The sequence below is a fragment of the Myodes glareolus genome, chromosome 18 (genome assembly GCF_982192425.1).
Source record: "Myodes glareolus chromosome 18, mMyoGla1.1, whole genome shotgun sequence".
Taxonomy (NCBI): domain Eukaryota; kingdom Metazoa; phylum Chordata; class Mammalia; order Rodentia; family Cricetidae; genus Myodes; species Myodes glareolus.
In genome coordinates, this window is record NC_142043.1 from 52,752,824 (window position 1) to 52,777,004 (window position 24,181).

At 36.8% G+C, this 24,181-nt stretch overlaps 1 protein-coding gene across 5 annotated transcripts in view; it reads left to right on the forward strand.

Annotated features, from left to right (window-relative positions):
• Positions 1–24,181, forward strand: part of Jmjd1c (jumonji domain containing 1C) — a 170,403-nt gene that overhangs the window by 100,267 nt on the left and 45,955 nt on the right. The gene's annotated exons all lie outside the window — the stretch shown is intronic.

Sequence of the window (24,181 nt, forward strand, 5' to 3'; positions counted from 1 at the left end):
TTCTGAATGTTAGAGAAGAATATAACGCCTAGACATTATATTGATAGACATTACTATTGCTTTTGTTCATCTCCAGTTCTCTAGAGCTGAGAGGCTAGATCTCTACATGTATTTGAGATTCGTTATCTCAGTTTTTGTTTTGTTTTGTTTTGTTTTGTTTTTACATTTGAGGAGTTGTTTGGTTTTGCTTTATTTAGAATCAAACCCTGGGCCGCATGAGGATAGTCACTTGCTTTCCCTTGAACAATACCACCAGTTCTTTTTTTCTTAAGAGGAAATTTTAAGTTGTTATAACTGAATGATTCAATAGCTTAAGTAAATGCATTTTTAGGAACTATGTTTTCCAATAGACAGATTTAAATTATGTGAGGTAACTCATTACGTTTATTTACTGTTTGAGGCGATACATACCTATAATCTTACCACTTAGGATCTCTTCAGGGCCAGCCTGGGCAACATAGGAAAACTGCTCAACGTAGGAAAAACAGAAAAATATACTGTGGGGCGGGCAGTTGGTGCTGGAGAGATGTGTCAATGGCTAGGAGCACTTGGGGCTCTTGGTGAGGACATTAGGCAGGTCACAACTACCTGTAATCCCAGCTCTAGGGAATCTGATGTCCTGGTTTGACTTTTGTTGGTGTAGGCATTTAGAATATATACACAGAGACATGCACATACAAAGATAGGTAAAGATTAAATCCTTTGTCTTTTAACAAAGGAAAAGAGAATAATGTAGTTTTTAATCTTCTAGCTTATTACAGTTTTGAAATTTAAAATGTTTACATTTTCATAATTGAACTTTACTTTGAGTATTTTAAATATATACACACATTGGTTGCGATAATTTTTCTAATGAAATGTTTTAAGTAGTATTATAACTGTATTAAACAAAAAATGAGGGAATTACATTATTTTTTTCCCCTGGGAAGTAGTAGAAAGTTAATTGCTGTTTCATTTCAGACTAGTTGCTGTTGTTCAGCAAATGAAGTATAGAGCTGATGTCTCTATAGGAAGGACAAGGGTTTGCATTACTGAGCAGAGTTGTGCTGAAGTTGTAACACTAAGGGAATTATTAGAATAGTTCTTTTAAGTTTGTGAAAATGAGAGCAGTTTCCTTTTTGTAAACATTATTTTCTAATTTGAATCTTACATAAATTTACATTTGTCTTTTACTGTTATTTCTCTCTCTCTCTCTCTCTCTCTCTCTCTCTCTCTCTCTCAGTGTAGTCATTTTATTTTGTTGTTTGGTACTGTGAACTTTTATTTTTGCCTTACGTTTATGGTTAAAATTCACAGCAAATCCCAATTTAGTGATAGAGGCGTTGTAACTTTTGCCTTAGATTTTGTTTTGCTTTTGTGAGTGTTGTTTACTTACTGTAGGCCTCATTATCATTTGTTCATTTCTAAAAGTCATTTAAATGTGCATATAGGCGAGATAAAGGATATCTCCAATTCATAGTATTTTTGTTCTGCTGGCTTTATTAGCACTATGGAAATTTAACTTAGATCTGAAGTGTAATAGTTATATACATACTACTTTTAAAAATAAAGTCTCAGTGGTCTAACTGCAACGTACTTGTTAAGAAGAGTGTGCTAACAGTGGTAGGTTGTGCTGCCCTGCTCCCTAACACTTAGAAACTTCTTTCAGATTCTGGTAATTTATTTTCTTTTTACTAACAAAAGCGTAGGTTCTAAAATTTTATTTAGTTGAATTGTGCTTGATCACAAGTGATCTAGACTGCTTTTCTAATAGATGTACCTAGACAGATTTTGTATGAGAAGTGAGATGACTCACTGAAGTGGTCCCTTATTTGACATTTAATAAGTTGTTTGCAAAAAAGCAGATTTTAACCTAAGAACACTTGACTTTTAGAATTTCTTAGTTTATAAGAAAGTTACTATTTTACAAGCAAGTGTTTAATAAAATAAAAATGCATTCATTCATTCACTTATTTTGAGATAGGACTGTAACCCAGACTATCATACAACCTATGACCCTCTTTTAGCCTCCCCAGGTGTTACAGGTTGTCTGCAACCTCATCTGTTACAAAAGTTTTTTATATTTAGTTGTTTTTTTTTAATCTTGTTAAAAGTATCAACATGCTTCTTCCAGTTTTATGTTTTTAGCATGCTGAATAGACTTGTGACAAAGGTGTAACATGGTTTAACATAATTTTCATAATTACTCAAATTAATATGAAATATAGACACATTTGGAGAAAAAAAATACTGGAGTTTCTTTGATCAAAGATACTTAATTCCAGAATTCTTTTTGTATTCCATCATCCAAGTAGTACCTTAAATTCCTTGGCATCTTAAGCAGGATATATGTTACTTCTTTGACCTCTCAAGTGTAGAAAGTAAAAATGCATAAGTCAAAGGAGTTCTGATACTTAAACTAGCCTTGCAATTTATTGTAACATCTTTTCATACTCTAAATTTCATGTAGCAATTTCTTTATTATCAGGTTGGTAATTGTCCTTTAATAATGACTTAGGTTTGTAGGAGGGGCCTTATCTCTTTAGAAATTATTTTTTTGCATGCAATTTTTAGCCTATAGTAATGAGACTTAAGTTTCATTTAAAAAGTCCCCAGAAATGATACTCTGTCACCCCAATCTCTTGAGTTCTCAGCATTCCATTCTGTAGCAGTATGCTTTGCAGTTGTACAATCTAATTTTTTTTAATTAGTATTTTTTTTGTAAGTATAGTGGTTGTTTTGCTTGCAGGTATGTAAGCACCAGTGTTCATGCACTGCCTGTGGAGGCCAGAAGATGGTTCTAAGATTCCTTAGAACTAGAGTTATAGAGAGTTAGGTCGTAGGAGAGTGCTGACAATCAAACTTCTGCAAGAACAGACAGTATTAACCACTGAGCCATCCTTCCAAACCCTTTGAAACCATCTCACACACACACATCAACTTAGAATGAGAACGTAGATACAATGTAAAGAAATATTTACGAAATAGATGATTCCACACCTTACAAATTCTTTCACTTTAGGCACTGGTTTGCATTCTACCCTAATACATTATTTCAGTAGATCTAATATCAGATTATATATATTAAGTTATTTGCTCTGGTCAGTTTTTAGGTGACAGGAAATTGGATGTTTTCAGTATTTTGGAAAAAATTTTGACTGGGGAGAAGAATTGAACCAGTACTTCGCACGGTACAATTAAATGGATTTTCATTAGGTTACTGTAGGAACGAGCACCTTTGGCATTGTTAACTTTATTTTGTTTTTCTTTTCCTGTGCACACAAAGGAGTTGCTTCCTCTCCTTAGTTTTCCTGATCATGCCTTGTTGCAGTTAATATTCTTTAAAGCAGAGGTGGGGGAAGGGGACAGGGAAAGCAAATAGAGAACTCCATAACTCTACTGCCTTTGTTGCTGGCTATGAGGTTGGGGAGATGAGGATGGGGATGCCATTTCTTCTTTATTTGAAGCCTTTGGTTGTGTTATAGTTGATTTTGCTTCACTTGGGAATTTGATACAGAAGTTGATATTTTTTCCCATTAAGTTTGATTGTACTTTTGATCAGAGTTTTCATGATAAAGTCAGAGCATTCAACTTTCAGCATGATTTTGAAATTGGCTTGTCCTGCATTTGGCGAGTAGCCATGCACACACCTGCAGTTTTCAGGTTGGTTGCTTCATACAGGATATAGAAGAGATTAGTTCTTGCCTGAAAATTATATATGACTCATTAATTGTATATGGTTTGATCTGCTCCTTTAGTCCAGTCTTTTCTAGGGAATCATAATCTTGTTTTTTTTTCTTTAATTGAAAATTTGTTTTGTTTTATTTCTTTTCTTTCTCACACAATATACCCTGATTACAGTTTCCCCTTCCTCTTTTCTTCCCAGTTCCTCCCTCCCTCCTCAATCTGGATTTACTCCTTTTCTGTCTCATTAGAAAAAATAAACAGGCTTCTAAAGGATAATAACAAAATAAAATATAACTGCCTCATCTTCCACCGTGTTGCTCCCTGAACCCTGAGGGGAGGGATTTGATAGACAGCTCATTTAGAGCTGAGTGTTCCAAGGTCTCTCATTCTGTAGATTATATGTCTGTACCCATTTACAGCAGGAAGAAGATACTCTGATGATGGCCAGCCAGGGCATTGGTCTATGAGCACAACAGAATGTCATTAGGAATTATTGCTGCTTTTTTATTTTTGGACTGTGGTATTTGTGTTTACCCTAGATCCCTGGACTATTTAGTCCAAGGTTCTTGGTCATATAAGCAGTGTAGCAGGCAGTGCTGGGTATGAATTCTGTCTTATGGAGTGGGTACTAAGGCAGTTCATGTTGGTTGATTACTCCCAGAAGCTTTGTGTCACCATTGCACTAGCTTATCTTACAGGCAGGACACTGTTGTAGACTAAAGGATTTGTGGTTGGATTGGTTCAATGTTGCTCTTTTGGTAGCATGCAATGTCCTTCCTGTGTAGGAGTGAAGCTCAATGTAGGAACCATCGTGACTTCTCTGGGTTCAATGAATGTATAGGTGTTGTCATCAGCAATGGGATCTTGCTATAAGTTTGTGGAGAGCAACCTATAGTCTTGGTTGGGGATTCCCATTGAACCCCTTTGGCCCACAATTCAGTTAGATGGAACCCAATCCCCATACTGGAAGCTTCATTTGGTGACAAGAGATAGCTAGTTGGGGCTCTGACTCTCTCATTATTTGATAATTTCATTTAGATCACTTTCATAGCCATATATTTTAGAAAGCTGCTTTTATTAGGTTTCCATATTGTCTCTCAAATGGCCCTTATTTTTAGCTGTCTCTCCCCATATTCCTTTCGTTGCCCCTTCTTCCTTCCCCCTGCCAATGTTTTGCCATTCCAGTCTCCCACCCCCAAAATATTGATAGCTATCTATTCTATTTTCCTTTCATAGGGAAAGCTGTCTGTCCCCCTTACTCCCTCACTCTATATTTAACCTCCTGTGGTTCTGTGGGTTGTAGCTTGGGTATCATTGGCTTAATAGCTAATAGCCACATATAAGCAAATATATACCATATTTCTTTTTACGGGTCTGGGTTACCTCCGTCAGGATGATCCCCCACACCTCTGGTCTCATCCATTTGTCTGCACATGTCATTGTGTAGTACTCTGTTGTGTAAATACACCACATTTTCTTTGTCCATTTTTCTGTTGAAGGGAATCACATTTGCTTCCAACTTCTGCCTATTATGAGTAGAGCATCAGTGAACATGGTTGAACAAGTATCTTTGTGGGAGGGTAAAGCGTCCTTTGGGTACATGCCCAGGGGTAGTATAGCTGGATCTTGATGCAGATCGATTTTGATCTTCCTGAGGAACTGCCACACTGATTTCTATATTGGCTGTACATGTTTCCAGTCCCATCTAGAAATAGATGAGTGTTCCCCTTACTCCACATCCTCTCCAGCATGAACTGTCACTTGGGTGACGTCTCAGCCATTCTGACATGTATAAGGTGACATCTCAAAAGTAATCTTGATTTGCATTTCCCTGATGACCAAGGATGCTGAATTGTGTGTGTGTGTGTGTGTGTTTCTCAGCCATTAGAATTTCCTCTTTTGAGAATTTTCTGTTTGATCTGGCCCCCATTTTTAATTGAGTTAATTTGTTTTCTTGATATCTAGTTTTTTGAGTTCTTTATGTATTTTGGATACGATCCTTTTAATGGATTTATAGTTGGTAAAACTCTTTCCTCATTCTGCAGGCTGCCATTTGTCCTATGGCAGTGTCCTTTGCCTTACACACACTCTTCAGTTTCATGAGGTTCAGTTATTAGTTGTTGTTGTTCTCCGTTTCTGTACCAGTGAGTTCAAGACTATTCCCAACTTTATCTTTTATCAGGTTTAGTGATTTTATGTTGAGGTCTTTGATAACCCTATGGAGTCGAGTTGTATGCAGGGTGATAAGTATGGATTCTATGAATTCTTTTAATTGGTTTGACCAGCACCATTTTGAGAAGATGCTCTTTTTTTTTTCAGTGTGTATTTCTGCCTTTATAAAAAAAAAATAAGGTGTGCCTGTAAGTGTGTGGATTTATGTATGGCTCTTCAATTTGATTCCATTAATCAAAACATGTGTTTTTGTGTAGATAACTGCTGTTTTTGTTGCTATAGCTCTGTAATGCAACTTGACATGGGGATGTTGATACCTCCAGCAGTTCTTTATTATTCAGGACAATCTTCTGCTTTTAATTGTAGTAGAAGAAAATTAGATAAAGGATATTGGTTAAAATTCCTAGATTTTTATGAATAATTTGCTTCTTCAAATTTATAAACCATTTTTGTCTGTTGATTTGAATATGTATTATAATACTCAGATATTTTTTCCCTAGCATAAGGTCTTAGAATGTAATCTTAGAATGTAATGGTTATGTTTGAATTTGAAGCTCGGATCATAATGAACTAAAAGTTAGTAATGAGAATTTTAGTGGCACTTTGTAGTGTATAAACATTGAATCATTGTACTCAGTAAGTAGATAGAGTACTGCTGTGGGTTACTAGCTAGCTATAGCAAAGTACACTGGCTTGGGTAACCTGAGAACTTCTACAGATTTAGAAGAGTATTTACGTGGTATTTATGATTTGTATGGTTGTGTATGAGCCACATCATGTATGGAGGGCAGAGAAAGAGAAGTTGATTCTCTCCTTCCATCATGACAGTCCTGGACACCCACACCCTCCCGTGTGTGGAGGGGTGAGTTCTGAGATAGGGTTTCTTTGTGTAGCTTTTGGAGCCTGTCCTGTAACTCTCTCTGTAGACCAGGCTAGCCTTGAACTCACAGAGATCTGCCTGCCTCTGCCTCCTGATTGCTGGGATTAAAGGCTTGTGCCACCACTGTCCAGCTGAGTTCTGGAATTCTAACGCAAATTGTCAAGCATAGTGGCAAGTGTCTTTCATTGAGCCATCTTGTCATGAGTTTCCCACACTGGAATGCAGGTGTTTTTCTGTTTTATTCTTCTTTTATACGTTACATCCTGACCCCAGTCTTCCCTCCCTCCTCTCCTTCCAGTCCGTGCCCTTTTATCATCTTTTTTATGTTTGTTGGTGTTTTGCTTATATCTGTACCACATATGTACCTGGTGATTCTGGAGGCCAGAGGAAAGCATCAGATCCCCTAGATCTGAAGTTACAGAAGATTGTGAGCCACCATGTAGATACTGGGAATCAAATCTTGGTCTTCTGCAAGAGCAGCAGCTTTCCTTAACTGCTCAGCCACCACCCATCTAGAATCTACCTGCATATTTGTAGTTTCTCTATTCCTTCAGTGATTAAAATTATTTTTTCAGATACTTGCACATGCTAGGCAAGCACTCTACCAATGAGCCTATAATTTCCCCGCCATTGATTATATAAATATATTGACTTTGAGATTTCAGAAGAATCTTAAGGTAATTGTTACCCAGCACAATTGGTTTACTAAAAATAGCTCAAACAATTGGCTAGGATAAATTAGCATTAGTTGAGGATGTGTTGTATAACAGAGACACACAGTTGTTTCTTAAAAAAATTTTGTCACTGTCCTGTGGAGTTTGGAGTTGATTCATAATCAGGAGATAATTCAAATAAGGTAAAATTATAGCTTCTGGTTAGCCAAGGGGAAAAGTTAACTGGTGGTTTGATTAAAACTAGGCATTTGCTATATTTTTTTGATTTAAATAATTAATATAAATGGTAAAAACTCATAATAATTTGTTTATAAGCAGATCTATTCCTCAGCATACTTTGATTTTGTTAGTAGTTTACGAAAGAAAGTAAACAAAATGTTACTATTGCTTTAAAGGGCTAAGGAAATGACATGCTTTTTCAAACTTAATTTTGTTTGTTTATAATAATAATACTTTTGTTTTTTCAAGACAGGGTTTCTCTGTGTCACTCTGGCTGTTCTGGAACTCACTCTGAAGTTTGTGGTTTCAAACTCAGAGATCTGCCTTCCTCTGCCTGAGTGCTGGGATCAGAGGTGTGCGCCTGCATGCCTGGCATTGCTTTTTCAAACTTAGAAATACTGTCGGTCCGATTCATAGTACAGACATACTCTTTTGAGCAGTGGTTTTCAACTTTCCTAATGCTGTGACTCCTTAATACAGCTCCTCATAGTGTGACGACCCCCCAACCATGAAATTCTGTTTGTTGTTACTCCATAACTGTAATTTTGCTGCTCTTATAGTTTCTACTTTAAGTATCTGATATGTAGGTGGTCTTAGGTGACCCCTGTTTAAAGGGTTGCTTAACCCCACTGGAGTCACAACCCACAGTTTGAGAATTGTTGCTTTTACAGTTTTGGGTTTTTTTGGGTTGTTGTTATTTGTTTGTTTTAAACACTATAAACATTCTTGTGAGAAATAGGATTTGATCTGGTGAAAGTGTGTGTGTATAAAATTCATTTTAATATAATGACAATTAGAGTTGGGAGTTGTTATCAAAAGTTGTATTTTATTAAACTCACTCTGTTTTGTAGACTCTTGTTATGTTATAAAAGTTAACTTGGAATCTTCCCACCTTAGCTTCCAGAGTCCTGGGGTGGCAGGTGTGCACCACCACAGGTGTGAAGTTGAGACCAACCTGGGCAATAAGGAAGACCTTGTCTCCCCAAATAAAAAGATATTCCTTGAAGTAGACTTGATTAAAAGCGCCAAAAATTCCTAATGAAGTTTTCAGGAATATGAAGCCAGTAGAGACTAAAATGGTTTAAAGTCTCAAGGAGGAGGTAAAACTAAGGATGAAAGTAAACAGTAGTATCAAGATTCAGATTTAGGAAGCATCCGGGTATTACCAGCCTAGTAGGTGAAAGTTTTGTGTTTTTAATAATAGATATAATACTAGATCTGTAGATAGGTCAGGAGCAGATAAAGGAGGGAAGAGACTGTTAAGTACACTTAACTAGCAAGTAAATATGTATGTATGTATGTATGGATAGAAAAATGTGTATTAGTGGTGGTATGCTGCTTGCTGCTTCATCAAAAGGAGCTAATTGACTGGCCCTAGAAATTGAATGTAAGCACAAGTGATTAACAGCAATGATTTCTGTCTTTCCTGTCTGTCATGATTTAAAATTTGATTTGGGGAATTAGAAATTTTTACATGAACAGTTTTTACATCTATTAAATACAGGCAGTTATATATACCAGGGTTGTTAGGGAGAGTAAAATGAAATGACCTATTAAACAGTCTCACTTGCTTAGCAAGTGAGTTCCTCTCTTGTTATAGAATAGTGTGCTTAAGTCTTGTGAGTGGTTGTTTGTAACTCCTGCCATTCACACTTGTTGGGTCTTCCTTCACCTGGGACTATTCATATTTTAATATTTTGTCTTCTCTACCATTGTTTCTCTACCCAACACATTTTTTCAGCTGCTAGTATATACCTCTTTATAGGTGTCTAATTCTAAAACATATTATCTACAGTTGTTTTTGTTTCCCCTTTTCTCCCACTTTCTCACAGAGGCATATTTAGGTAGGATTTCCTGACTACACAACAACCCCCGGAGCGGGGGGAATCAAATTCTATTTGCTGCTAATACTTGTTATTCTTCCAAAGTAATGTTTTGTGCTTATTGGGTATTTAACAGTGCTCTGCCTGAAAAACAAGCCTGTTTGTGTATGTTGGTAGGCATTGAACCTCCCCCTCTTGTTTCAGTTAGGAAGGTAATATCTTGGCCTGGGGAAATCCTTTAAATACTGGATGAAGTAGTTGTACTCTGACCTTTGGAGTTCCTTCCTAGCACTTCTGTCAACTTCCTTAAGCAGCCATTTCTGACCAATAGTCTAGCAGTCAAGTTAAAAACCATAGTTGGTTTAGTCTGAGAGAAGAAGCATCTTATTTCTAAAACTGGGCGTAGGCTTATCTCAAGAAGGAACTTTTGAGTTCTGAGTACTAGATACAAGTGAAAATTTCTACCAAACTAGAAAACCAAGACTGTTTGGATTAAATAGGACTTACAGAGAGCTTTTAAACCTGTTTTTCTGTGTCTGTTTCTAAGTTATATTTAGGCAGGAATTAAGTACATTCCCTAAATTTTCTTAAGCAATTCCCCATGTTAATGATTGTTAAATTTCAAACCTGAGGTTCCAGGTTCCCCAGCCTCCCTCAGGCCTACCTGTTACAAAGTATGGATGGATAGCAGCACACCCAGTCCTCTACCCTGAACTCTCCAGCCCAGGGGTTGGGCTGTCTCCCCGCCCCCCCCCCCCACTATTTCCTGTATAATACAGAATTCCCTGCTCTCTCGTACTTTTGACTTCCTGGCTGACACACTCCCTTCTCCCTCCCTCTCTCTCACAAGGCCCAGCTCAGCCTGGTCAAATCTACTCTGAACTCTCCCAGATGCCCTTGTCTTTGACTGTGCCCTCCCACGTGTTTGTAATAAACTTTGTCTTCCACAATGCTTAGGAGCAGTCATGTCCTGTCCTTTTTATTTCTTTTTCATTCAGTGTTACCACTTGAATGAAATTTCGAAGTACTTTTCTAAAACGAAGTAAGTTGAATCAGAACATTGAGCTTATGCATGCATATTGTACCAAGAGTGTAAAAAGTTCAGGATCATAACAATAGCTGTGAAATGACAACTGATGCATTATTGACTTGGTAAAATGCCTTGAGGAGGCATGGCCTGGGGTGGTCTGAATGAAGCCAAAGCAGGCAGCAGCTCTTGTATAGTTCTTGGCTTTATCCCATTTCTACTCAAAAGTGACAGCTTGAAAAACTAGAGCCAACACGAAGCCTGGATAATATAAAAATGGACCTCAAAAACAAGAGAGCCAGCTACTAAAATGAATTATTGTACTTCCTTATCTAAATGGGGTATGTGTGTATAAGAATTTTTATGTTTTAACATTAATTTTGGTATGCTATTTTTTTCATCCACTTACCTAATTTTATTAAGTCCTAATTTCAATAGTAATTATGAAATAGTAAATTTCAATAGTAATTGTGCTTTTTAAGGTCTCACAAGTCACTATCATGTTAAAGCATGATTTGTTTTAGTCTCTTAAGATAAAAGATATTAAGCCTAAAAATTCAGTTTATTTTAAAACCAACTATTCTAATACATACATGCTGCCATTTAAAAGTTTGTGTCTGGGTGGTGGTGGCTCCCACCTTTAATCCTAGCATTTGAGAGACAGATGCAGGTGGAGCTCTGTGAGTTCAAGGCCATCTTTGGTCTTCCAGGACAGCTGGAGCTGTTATGCAGAGAAATCCTGTCTCAAAAAACTACCGCCAACAACAAAAAAACCCCAAGTTTATTTATGAAGACTGTAAAACATGGTTTGTTAAATATGAATCCATAAAAGTCAGGGACCGGTTTCTTTGAAAATAGCCCAGAGTGTGATGACCTGCAAACTGCAATACTTAGAAAACTAGTCACACTACAATAGTTCTGTCCAAGTCTTAAATATGTTATGGTGATCACTCTTCCTTTTATTTGTGGCTGCTGTAAAGAATTTAAAGTGTATGAAATTATGGCATGTAGGCATTGGATTCCAAAAATTCTACACCATCAGGGATACTTAGTGTTTGAGAATTTTCTGGTTTCTTTTGCCAGTCAAAATAGGATGATAATATTCTTTTTCCCTTATGCAAAATTTTATTAAAGGCCAATTATGTTCTTTAAAATCAGTTCATTTGTGATGTTTATATTTATAAATTTGTAAATTTAAATTTTTAAAAATTCAGTAATTTAAAAAATTTCCAAATCATTTTTGTGTAATATTTATGTTAGCCATATAAGAGATTTCAAATTCCATCCCCTGGGGAGAGGAGAAGAATATGTGGAAGCAAGCATACAGAGAAAAGAACAGTGAGGGTCAAAAGTTAGTGACAGTGGTGTGAAGGCTCACACAGCTCGCAGAAGCTCACCCTAAGGCTCTGCTGTTTTCATTGCACCATAGTGAGTGGCCACATGAGAATTATTCTGTATTTACACCATTTTCTTATATTCCTTACAGATGATTTCTTTCTTAATTAAAGACTGTTTCCCCCCACCCCGCCCCAGTTTTTGTCAGTACAGTATCCCTAGACTTTGTACATAGACATAGTTATACTCTAAATCTGTGCTTTTTGTTGTTGTTAAGATTCATTTATTTTCCATGCAGAGAACCTCACTGGGTTAAGATGTTTTGCATTTGTCTTACTTTTTTCTAGCAGTCCAGTTTTCTTTGTGGTAATTGTATTATTTTGAAGACATAAAGTCTATAATCTGATAGAGAAAAGGACACCTAAGGAATTTAAAAGTGCATAAAGACAAAATATTGTGCATACCACTAGACACCAGGGAAGTCAAAAGAAATTGTCTTCAGTTGTCTTTGTCTTAGGTGGAATGTAAATTAACTAAGCCATTAGGACGTTAAAAATTTGCTAAATGCAGGAAGTGGACCATTCAATATATGCATTCAGCCCGCTCATTTGACTTCCTGCATTTAACGTCCTCCTGTGGTGGTATAGTGGTGATGAGAGGGGGTTGTTTTATTTGAGACAAAAATTTTACTGTGTAGTCTGGAACTCATCTTTGCAGACCAGACTGACTTTAAAGTTCACAGAGAACAGCCTGCTTCTGCCATCTGAGTGTTGATGTTCACTGCCACCCTCAGCCGAAAAGGAATCTTTTTCAAGAAAGTTTAATTGAATCTGCCACCTTACTGATTTCAACCTCTTTTCCCATTGCATTTGGTCAAAGGAAACAAAAAGCAAAGCTTTTAACCATTTAAGCACAAGATTCAGTGGTACTAAAGTACTTAACAATATTGTACAGATATCACCACTGCCCAGCCTCACAACCTTTTTATCATTCCTTACAGAATTTATGTTAATTAAGAGTCAATGCCCTGTTTTCTAATTTCACCTACTCCCTCTACCTTTTACTTTCTTTGTGTATTGCACATAAGAAAAATTACACAGTATCCCTTTTTAATGGCTTGTTTCACTTAGTGTGATATCTTCAGGTTTCACCCATGTTATGGTATATGCTAGAATTTAATTTCTTTTTGTGCCTGAAAATCTCATTGTTTATACTACATTTTATTTTTCATTTTCAGCAGTATTGGACTTCTGTCTTGGCTATGGTGAATAATGCTACTGTGAATAATTTCTGTCTTCCCTTTTAGTTTTGTATATAATTATACATATATGTACGTGTGCGTGTGTGTAGTTCTGGAAACCTATAGAAATTTTATGTTTAAAAATTTTTTGGAGCCTACCATGGTCATGCACCTGTATATATTCTGTATTCCAGAAGACTGAAGCAGGAGGTTTGCAAGTTTGAGATTAGCTGGCTGTTTCTCAAACAATTTGGTTGTAGGTGTGAATGTGTTCTGTTTTGTGTGTGTGTGTATGTATTTGTGTGTGTGTGTGTGTATTCTTTTTTTGAATGAGTGAGAACATTTATTGTGTATACAGTGTTCTGTCTGCATGTATGCCTGCAGGTCAGAAGAGGGCACCAGATCTCATTACAGATGGTTGTGAGCCACCATGTGATTGCTGGGAATTGAAATTGACCTCTGGAAGAGCAGCCAGTGCTCTTAAGCTCTGAACCATATCTTCAGCCCTTATTTATAGCTTTTAATTCAAGTGTTTGGTCTCTTTTGATGTAATTGTAAGAAATGGTATCATCTAAGGGACCAAATACCTTATATATTCAGTATTATTCAAAAGATTATCTATTACAGTGATTATTAATTACAGTTAAAATGATATAATCATTTGTACTACAATTTATTTCTGTAATTTCTATTCTATTCCCTTAGCCTGTATCTGTCCTTGACGACAGAAGTTACAAAGTATTCCCACACTAGTTCAAAATTATGTATAATAAAGGGTTATTTATTTAGGGGAGACTCATAGATCACCATCCTAGATCACAGTCCTCTGCATGAACGGGGAGCAGGAACAGAGTCTAGCAGCTGGAAGCAAGAGTTGGAAGCAAGCGAGCGAGCTTTTGCTTTATAGCTGCATTTACAGTATAAGAGACCACGCCCAAGTGGCTGATATCTTAAAGGCTATTGGCTGAAGGAGCTTGTACTTACTTGCACTGCTGCTGAGCTCCATCCCCGGACCCTAATGCTTTAGCTTTTGTGTATCTTGGTTCTCAGTTGTTTCTCCTGGCTGCCTGAGTCTTATTACTTAGTCAGTTCAATTCTGTGATGCTTGTTTTACTTACTGATTTCCTGGGATTGCTAGATCTAGCTGTTTGGTAAAGGCTACTTAGTATAATGTGCTTCTGTCATTATTGTCCTTAAATAGGAGTTCTCATAACCCAGTAATCAATAATTGGTGTAAAATAGTAAACTTTTTTACTATTTTGTTTTAAATTAACTATGTCCAGATGCTCTCTGGGAGGCAATCAGTACTACACCTAAGTCTGCTTCATACATTCTCATTGTACAGTGTTGAACATTGAAGGAAAATATTAATGATACCCCACATTTAAGATGAGCCCTTAATTTCTTCTGGCATTCTTTTGTATGCTTCTGTGAACTTGTATTTTCTTACACGGTTACTCCATATTATCATCACTGTACTAAACTTCCTTCTTTTCTACTAGTAGATGACCTTTCTCCTACTGCACAGAGGAAATTGAGGTTACAAGCAGGAACCCCTTTAACTTCCTGTTCTTAGACCTATTTTTGTACCTGCTTTTTTTTCTTGTCTCAAAGATAAGTCCATCTGGTGTTTCTCCAGTTTTTTCAAATACTTCTTGTTTGCTTTCTTTAATGTTTCTGAGTATGAGAAGGAGAGTGAAGGTGGGTGGGGTTGAGATTAGTAGGTTAGAAGTCTGGTGAGATGGCTTAGCAGAGAACGGAAGAGCTGCTCTGATTGGAGTCTGATCCTCAGGAGAGAAATGACTCCTATAAGTTGCCCTCTATCATCCACATGCAGGCACACATGAGTAAATATAATGAAGAATTTTCAAAAATAAGTCTGTGTAAAGTAAATTAATAAAGCTTGAAAGGAGCTAGAAATCATCAACTGGAACAGAAAATGGAAAAACTATAAAGAGCATTGAAGGTTAGAAAGTAAGAGATAAATTTTAAGGGTATTCAGATGGGGGTAACAGACTACAGTGAACACTTAATTTTCATTATGATAAGTTATTTTATTCTGTTTATGCATATGGGTGTTTTTGTCTGCATGTAATGTTTGCACACCAGAAGAGGGCATCCTACGGTGGGTGCTGGGGATTGAAGTCAGAACCTGGAAGAACAGCCAGTGCTCCTGTCTGCTGTTGAACAGTGAATCATTTCATGACCAATATTGTTGCATTTGTATTCATCTCCCATTTTAATGACTTTCTTAAGATTTATTTTTATTTTTACTTTGAATGTTTTGCCTGAATGTGTGCATGCACACAACATGTGTACCTGGTGCCCTTGGCCGTCAGAATAGGGCTTTGGCTTCTCCAGAACAGGAGGTACTGGTGGTTGTGAGCACCATGTGGTGCTGGGAACCAGACTCAGGTCCTCTATAAGAATTATAAGTGCCCTTCCAGCTGAGCCTTCCCTCCAGCCCCATTGTTTTTGTTTTTGTTTGTTTGTTTATTTGTTTTTGAAGACTAGGGGTCATGTAGCCTAGAGTGTTTTTGGGCTTGACTGTATTTTAAAGCTAGTCTTAAACTGATGATCCTCCTGACCCTATCCCCCAATTTCAGAATTAGTTCTTTTGAAATTTTGCTGTATTTACATAATTGTCCCTTTCTTTTCTTCCATTTCCTCCCTTATACACACCATCTTATCCCACCCCTCAAAGACATGTCTTTTCTAAATACATATATAAAACCTTTTCAGTCTCAGTATTACTTGTGAGTATATGATATCTGGGCTGAGCACCTGTATTGGATAGCTAACTTCAAGGTGCTTCCCCAATGAAGACTGTCTTAACCACTCAGCACCCTTAGTTGCCTATATATCATTGTGTAGGATTAAGGACCCAATGAATTTACTCCTTCAGTGTTAACATGTTTTTTTTTGTGTGTGTGTGTGTGTGTGTTGCCATTGTTTAGGTCACTATCTTGATGAGACCTCATGGGTATAGCTTCTGATTTCTCTAGAAGACACAATCTCACAGTAAACTTCCTGTTCTCTGGCTCTTAGGATCTTTAAGACCTTCTTCTACTCTTGAATTGCTATAAAAAAAAATCTCATATGTCACATTTCATCTCCTTTTGTTGTTACTTTTGAGTAAGGGCTTCTTTGAATATCCTTGACTGTCTTAGAACTTGATCTGTAGATCAGGTTGCTCCTGCCTCACAATTGCTGGGATTAAAGCATTGCACCATCACCAGCCAGCTTTTGTTCCTTTTTATACATGTGTATACTTATAAATACTAAATAAAATAACTGTATTTCTTGTTTGCATTAAACTATTTCTCCATTGTAGTTTTAATATTTTGCAGCTTCCCAGTTTGGTTGCTTACTATTTTGAAACTTACCCTAAGCAATGTCAAGTTTCAACTGTTTTTTTCCCGTGTTCTAAATAAAATTCTAGCTAAGACCTCATAGTCTAGCACTTAATTCATTACTTTAATTAATCAATTAATTATATGTCCTTGGTACTTCCAAGATAAATTCTTGTTCTCGTAGAGCTTAAATTGTCTAGGAGCTATGGTGAATAACTATAATAAGCAAACTCTACCATGATAAACATCTTAATAACTTCTGTGACAAAATGAAAAAATCCTGAATTGTTAGAGTCGTTAGAAAATCCTGGGTGGTGGCACAGTTCTAGCACTATAGATGCAGAGAGGCAGAGGATTATGAAACACTATTGTGAGGGGGAGGGAGAGTCTAGAGAATTTAATAGAATGGACAAGGCTAGTTGGTATTGTTGAAAAGATGAGAACTGTATTATACTGTTTAGTGTATTTTTTTGTTTTTTTTGTTTTTTTTTTTACTCTTTGGCTCTTTTACTCTTGAGGGGGCCACTATCCAGCTTCCAAATAATTACATGGAGGCTTATTCTTACTTATGAATACTTGGCCTTAACTTGGCTTATTTCTAGCCAGCGTGTCTTAAATTATCCCATGTACCCTTTGCCTCTAAGCTTTTATTTTTCTCTCTCTACCTTTCTTCTTACTCCATGGCTGGCTTTGTTGCTCAGTGGCTGGCCCCTGATGTCCTCCTTCTCCTTCTTTTGCTCCCTGATCTTCTCTTCTCATTTATTCTCACTGCGTGCCAGCCCCACCTATTTTTTCTGTCTTGCTATTGGCCTTTCAGCTCTTTATTAGACCAACCAGGAGTTTCAGACAGTCAGAGTAACACAGCTTCACAGAGTTAAGTCAAATGGAACATAAAAGAATGCAACACATCTTTGCATCGTTAAATGTTTCACAGCATAAACTAATGTAACACATCTTCAGCTAATATTCCACGTTGTGATTCCTCATTGTGATTCAGCACTTTGTTTTCCTTTTTGATTGTTCTGAATTCAATTGCTGGTTCTTGACTCATTTTCATTTGGCTGCATTATTTAAAAAGCTCTCTGTCTGCATTTAGCCCACACTGATGTGCTTACAAGTTCTCTAAACACACCACACTGTTTGATTCTTCTGTATTTGCATGTGTGTTTTAGTTTGGAAAGCTTTTTTTTCTGATTTCCTGTACCCAGGGCAAGTACCTTTTGCATTTTTGAAGATCAACTTAAAAAACTCATTCTTTTTTCAGTTTATGAGAGAACTTTCTCTCTTCTATGGTAACCTGTCTTGTTGTACCTAGTTAGCTCTCCTCCAATCCCGACTAAAATATTTTTTGAATTCTGTGTACTAGATGAAACTTATTTTCATTATGTCTCTTCCATTGGACTTGCAAAGTTCTTGCAAGAATGCTGTCTTGTATGTGTTGTCAGTCCCTTGACATAGTCATCACTCATCACTAGGTTTTCAAATCTTGTGGAATAAAATATATAGTGATAGTAAATTTTATCTATAAGAGAACTTCATAGTACCACAGGCAAAGAGGCATTTTCAAACATAATTAGACAAACTCTCTAATCCAGTCTCTTGTACCAAAGAATATATGAAGCCAAAGGAGAATGTTTTAAAAGTGGTAAGTTTGCAGCTCGATAGCACAAAAGGTTGTAGACGAAAGGAAAAAACAAGTTACTACTTTATGATTGAACCCTAGTATAGTAATCAGCAGTAATGATTCCTATGAGTATTTATAAAAGGTTAAATTATGTTTAGTAACCTATTTCCATAGAAATAATATAGTTTGAGTAAATTCTAAAAATAGCTTATTAAAAAACTAGTTTTTCCTCTGTGCTACAGATGGAATGAATCCCTGTCCTCTTACACGCTCGCATGTGTTCTGCCACTGAGCTATACCCTGAGCCCAAATAAATTTTCTTCCTAGACAATTATACAAGCATTTTAACATGGTTTAGTCTTTTCTCCTCACACGCCCCACTTCAAACAGAGTCTCATTGTTGTCCCTGTGTGGCCTGGAGCTCCCGATATAGATCATACTGGCATCAAGCTCAGGGTGGTTTGCCTTCCTAGTGCTGGGATTAAGGTGTACATCACCATGCCCCTACCCCCACCCTTTGTTTTTCTTCTTAAGACAGGGTTTTTCAGATAACTCTAGCTTGTGTCAAGCTGACAAAACTAGCCAGCACACCATCACTCACTGTAGTTTATACCCAGGAAGTTTTAGAAGACTACTTTATGCAGATTTACAATTTTACTTAGGTTGAACTCCTGTCATGGATTTTTTTCTTTTAAGCCTAAGGTATTCTATAAGAATATTTTCAGTTATGACTTTAAAAAGCAGTCAACTAGGTCTAGTTTGAGGAAGGTGCAGATAGTAAATTGTGGTCAGCAGATGATGTAAGCAGGTGTCTCAGCTGTGTACAATATTGTTTTTTTTTAAATATTTATTTATTATGTATACAATATTCTGTCTGTGTGTATATGCCTTCAGGCCAGAAGAGGGCACCAGACCCCATTACAGATGGTTGTGAGCCACCATATGGTTGCTGGGAATTGAACTCAGAACCTTTGGAAGAGCAGGCAATGCTCTTAACCTTTGAGCCATCTCTCCAGCCCTACAATATTGTTAATAAATGGCTTGAAAGAAAATTGCCGCCTGACACCCCACTATTCTCTCTCCCTCCCTTCCTCTCTCCTCTCCCCACCCCCTGCCAAGATTTTTCCCATTCTCACTCTGTAGACTAGACTGACCTTGAACTCAGAGATCTGCCTGTCTCAGCCTCCCTAGGGCTGGGATTAAAGACAGGCACCACTACCAACCAGTAGCCTTTTTTAAAAAGTTCACCAGTATTATTTAAGATAGCAAAAAGAATGCTAGTGTTTTCCTTCCATTGGAAAGAAAGAAACACATTTTTAATGACTTTTCTATTTTTTCTTTTTAATTTATTTATTATGTATATAGTGTTCTGGGCACCAGATCTCATTATAGATGGGTGTGAGCCATCCTGTGGTTGCTGGGAATTGAACTCAGGACCTCCGGAACAGCAGTCAGTTCTCTTAACCTCTGAGCCATCTCTCCAGCCCTGACTTTTTTTTTCTTTATAGACAGGATCTGTTGTCTATAGACCTGGCTGTCATAGAACTCACTCTGTAGACCAGGGTAGTATCAAACTGACAGATACATCTGCCTCCCATAGTGCTGGGATTAAAGGCTCACACTAGCTTTGTTTTTTAAATATTATTGTTTGCTCTGGTAACCTAGAAGGGAAAACTTCATTACTAATGATACTTGGCAAATTATCAAAGTGCAGGAGTATTACACTTCTTTAGAATTTTCTTATCAAAGGATTTCATTTTGAAGAGTAACTTAAAACAAACTGAAACAACAAAACAAAACTTCTGTGAATTATTTGTACATTTTACCTGGCTGCCTTCCTTCTTTTATTTTCAAGGCAGGTTCTCACTCTGTAGCCCTGGCTAGTCTGGAACTCTCAGTGTGATCAGTCTGGCCTCCAAATCACAGAGCTCTGCATGCATGCCTCTGCCTCTTAAGTGCTGGAAATAAAGGCATGTACCACCACACTCGGCATTGCTGATACCTTTGAAGGAAGATATCATTGAACTGGGCACTAAGACTATTTAGTTGTTTTGTTTTAATACATTTCTATATTCATACTAAAATTGTTGAGGATTATGTTAAATTCTATTTGTTAAATTATAATTTTCTTGATAATTAACTTAGAATTTCCCCCATTTTATGAAACCATGTTACTGATAAATTATTGTAACCTAGCAGAAATCTTTCAGAATTTTGATTCTACGAGTACATGAATCATTGAAGGAAAGGTAGACAGTACTACCTTGATTTAGAGTCTTGCTGATTTACTTTCCAGCTGAACAGTTTGGGGAAAATGACTTAATTTGTGATTATGACTTTTTCTGTGAAATAGAATGAATAATTATCACAGTTATTGCTGGGATTAACTGAGATTAACTGGCTGGGATGGTGTTTACTTTTCGAACAACTGCTGGAGGGAGGCCTTAGATTCAATCCCTGGCAGGCCCTGTTCCCACCCCCTGAGAGTATCCTTGGATGAAGGTTCTTAGGTTATGACAGGGGCCACAATCACATGCCACAGCCAGCTTGTGGAGGTCAAAGGACAATTTAGGAGAGCTGCTTCTCCTTCTGGCATGTCAGATCAAGTTGTCAGGCTTTGTGGCAAACACCTTCACTTGCCTCTATATGTATATATACATAGACTGTCTCTATGGTACTTATTTTGATTTTTTTTAAGAACATTTTTAGACAGAATTTTCTCTGTGTCAAATAGTGGGCAGCGTGTCGAAATAGCGATCTGTAAAGACTGGAAATTAGTTTATGCCTTGAATCACTTACAGCTTAAGAGGCTGTATTTACATGGTGTTGAGATAAGAGTACTCATCTAGCATAAATTTACAGTGATGACCCTAGCAGGTCCAGAGTGCTAAGCTTTTAGTGTTCATGGTGCTGCTGTGAGTTATCGTTAAGTCATTGGCAAAGCCCAGCCAAGTATCTTAGAGGCCCTCAGGAAAGCCGTGTGTGTGTGTGTGTGTGTGTGTGTGTGTGTGTGTGTGTGTGTGTGTGTTTAAGCTTTATGAAAGTGATCGGTTATCAGACCAGGGTACTTCAAGTAAGCTTTCTGTTGATAATTGTAGAGTGACTGCATTTTTAAAAAATATTGTTGGTGTGCGTGTGTGCATGAACATGTATGTCATCACGAGATCAAAAACCAGGGCCTTGTACTACATGTGCACCCCCACCCTACCTTTTTTGTTAATATCCTACTTGACACACGTATCAATTGTGAAGTTTTGACTAGCGTTTTGCAAGTTTAAAGTCAGTTATTTAAAAGTCTGTATATAGTTTCTTGTTTCAAGTAACTTTATCTTTGAAATAGTGAGTATATATTTTAGAATGTTGTGAGGATCTGGGTTTAACTCCCCCTAAAAGTTTATCATGAACTATACATAAAAATTATTCATATAAAAAGTCTGAACCGTAAATAAAATAGAATTCCTTTAGCTTTGTTTTAAATTTTATCATTTAATGTTTATTTTTAAAATGTTACAAAATTAAACTTATTTTTGTGATTAACAGTGTGGTTTTATAAGAACTTTATTTCGGTAGTACCCAGTATATTTGTTATTATATTATAGTAATAGAATAAGTTTTTGTAGTTCTTTTAACTCTGAGGATTTTTGTTTTATTTTGTTCTTTAATATGTATGGTTTATCTTTTTATTTATTATTGTGTGTGCACATGTAGAAGCCTTTGGAGGCCAGAAGAGGGCTTCAGATCCCCTGGTGCTTGAGTTACAGGCTGTTGTCAGCTATTGATGTGGGTGCTAGAAATCATGGGGCTCTTCTTACCTGGTTAGCCATTGCTCCAGCCCCTTGTGGGTTTGTTTATGTTTGTTCTGTTCTGTTCTGTTGGTACTGGAGTTTGAACCCATGCTTCCAAAGCAAGCACTTTAACTCGGGGTTTAATGGAGGTTTTATAAATAAGTAGTTTTTATCCTAAGGGAAGTGTTAATGACACAAAGGGTGTTTTTAAGGGTTTCATCAACAAAATTTCTAAACTAGTTCATTGTTCTGTGTAATATACTCATTTTAGATTTAAAGATTTTTTTTATGCTGAATTTGAAGTTTCTTCTGGTATTTTATAATAAAGTAAGTTAATGTGAGCCTTTTGGGCATCAAAATTTTGTTCTTTATTTTTTCTAATATAAAAACAACATGTGGTTATTACAAAATAGTTAAAACTAGGGGTGGAGAGATAGTTCAGTGGTTAAAACACTGGCTGCTGTTCTAGATGACTGGGGTTCAGTTTCCAGTACCCACATGACAGCTCACAGCTATCTTTAACTCCAACTTCAGCGGATCTGATGCTTTCTTCTGGCCTCTGCAGGCATTGTACTTGTATAGTGCATAGATATACATGCAGGCAAAACAGCCTGTACACATAAATGAAAACTAAGTATTATAATAATTTTATATATAAAAAGACCTGTCATAAAACATGTAAAAGCATAGCAAAGTTAATTTTTCTGTAGACTTTGAAGATTACTAGGAGGGCAAAGTTGTTTGCCACCATGCCTTATAGCATGCGTTTAATTCCCTGGACCCATCCATGTGTTCTTCAGATAGTCCTGCATCCACTTACACACACACACACACACACACACACACACACACACACATTTAAAAAATGTAATTTGGTTGCCTATTAAATATGTTATGTTTTGCATGTACATTACACTTTTATTACACTTTAGGGCCAGAAGAATAACACAGTAGGTAAAGAAAGACACAGTCAAACCTGGTGGTCTGAGTTTGGTTCATATTGTGGAGGGAGAGAACCAACTCCCACAAATTGTCCTCTGACCTCTACATGTATACTGTGGCACAGATGGCTCTCATGCGCACACACACACAAATGTAATAAAAACATTCCAAAGCAAGAACATATTTAAGGACGTCAATAGGGTTGGAGTAGAAGTTTAGTGATAGAGCACTTTATATTGTTATCAGTCCTGGAGTCCTACTTAAGACAAAATAAGAGGGTGGCAACTGAAGAAAGTTTGCCTTGAGAGCCAGATGACATTTGTTCGTAACTGTTAGTGAATCTCCTCATTCTTTGTACCTTATTTTTGTCATCTCTGAAGTGGACACATTATTCTATGCTTACAGTGGTATATTGAGGATGAATTTCATAGTAAAGGCAAAAGTTTTGTTCAGAATTTGTTGTATAAAACTCCTGTGATCACAAAATAAACTGAGACAAGACTTGAGTGTGGTTTAGTTATTTTTTGAGTTGGAAAAATAATGGTGTAAAAACAATGTGTTTGTGATCTTTTCAGCCAAGATGCAGTGGGTTTTTGTTGTTTGTTCATTTGCATTTTGAGCTGACTGCCTCTGGCTGACCTGGAACTCAGGTCAAATTCACAGAGCTCCACTGCCTCTCAAGTGCTGGGACTAACTGCATGAATGACAAGGCCTGTCAAGACAAATGTTTTCAAAAGTCATTGCTAAAGCAGCTTTTCTTTGGGGGAGGTATCTTATTTTCTAGATAAAAATTCTGACCTATGAGAGAAAATTAAAGTGTTTGCGTTTTTATCATTACCCTTTTTTGTTGTTGTTGTTGAGTTGTTGCATTTTCATTTCATTATGGTGTGAAGTTTGTCTTTTCCATTTTACATTGAGCTTAAAGTTTGGTTTATTTAGTTAAAGTTTGTGTTATTTAGTGTCATTTTTTTTTTCCCTGTATCGGTAATCCAGTGTTTAAGAGTGGGAAGGTTTGTTGTGTACAAGTAGAGTTTACGGCAGTGGTGCTGTTTCTGTTGTTCCATACCCTTTAAGCATTCAGCATGACAGGAATGCCATTGCACAAACACTGTGGTTGTTCTGTTAACACTTTGGAGAGAACTTTAGATCAGAATATCAAAGTTAGCTAAGAAAATAACTCAAAATAATGTGTTTGTTTTGGTCCTTTTTCACTTTATTACATAAAGTTTATAGTAACATGCTTTTCTGTTGACATTGGTTTGTCAAATAAATTCTTGAATAGTAGCAAAGTTTTAAGTAAATACAAAAAAATAAAAAATGAGCACTACAGTTTCTTCAGTAGTAAGTATGTTATGTGTATGTAAAAGTCTCCTAATAAAAAATGGAAATTGGGCTGGAGAGATGGCTCAGCTGTTAAGGCTAGGCTCACAACCAAAAATGG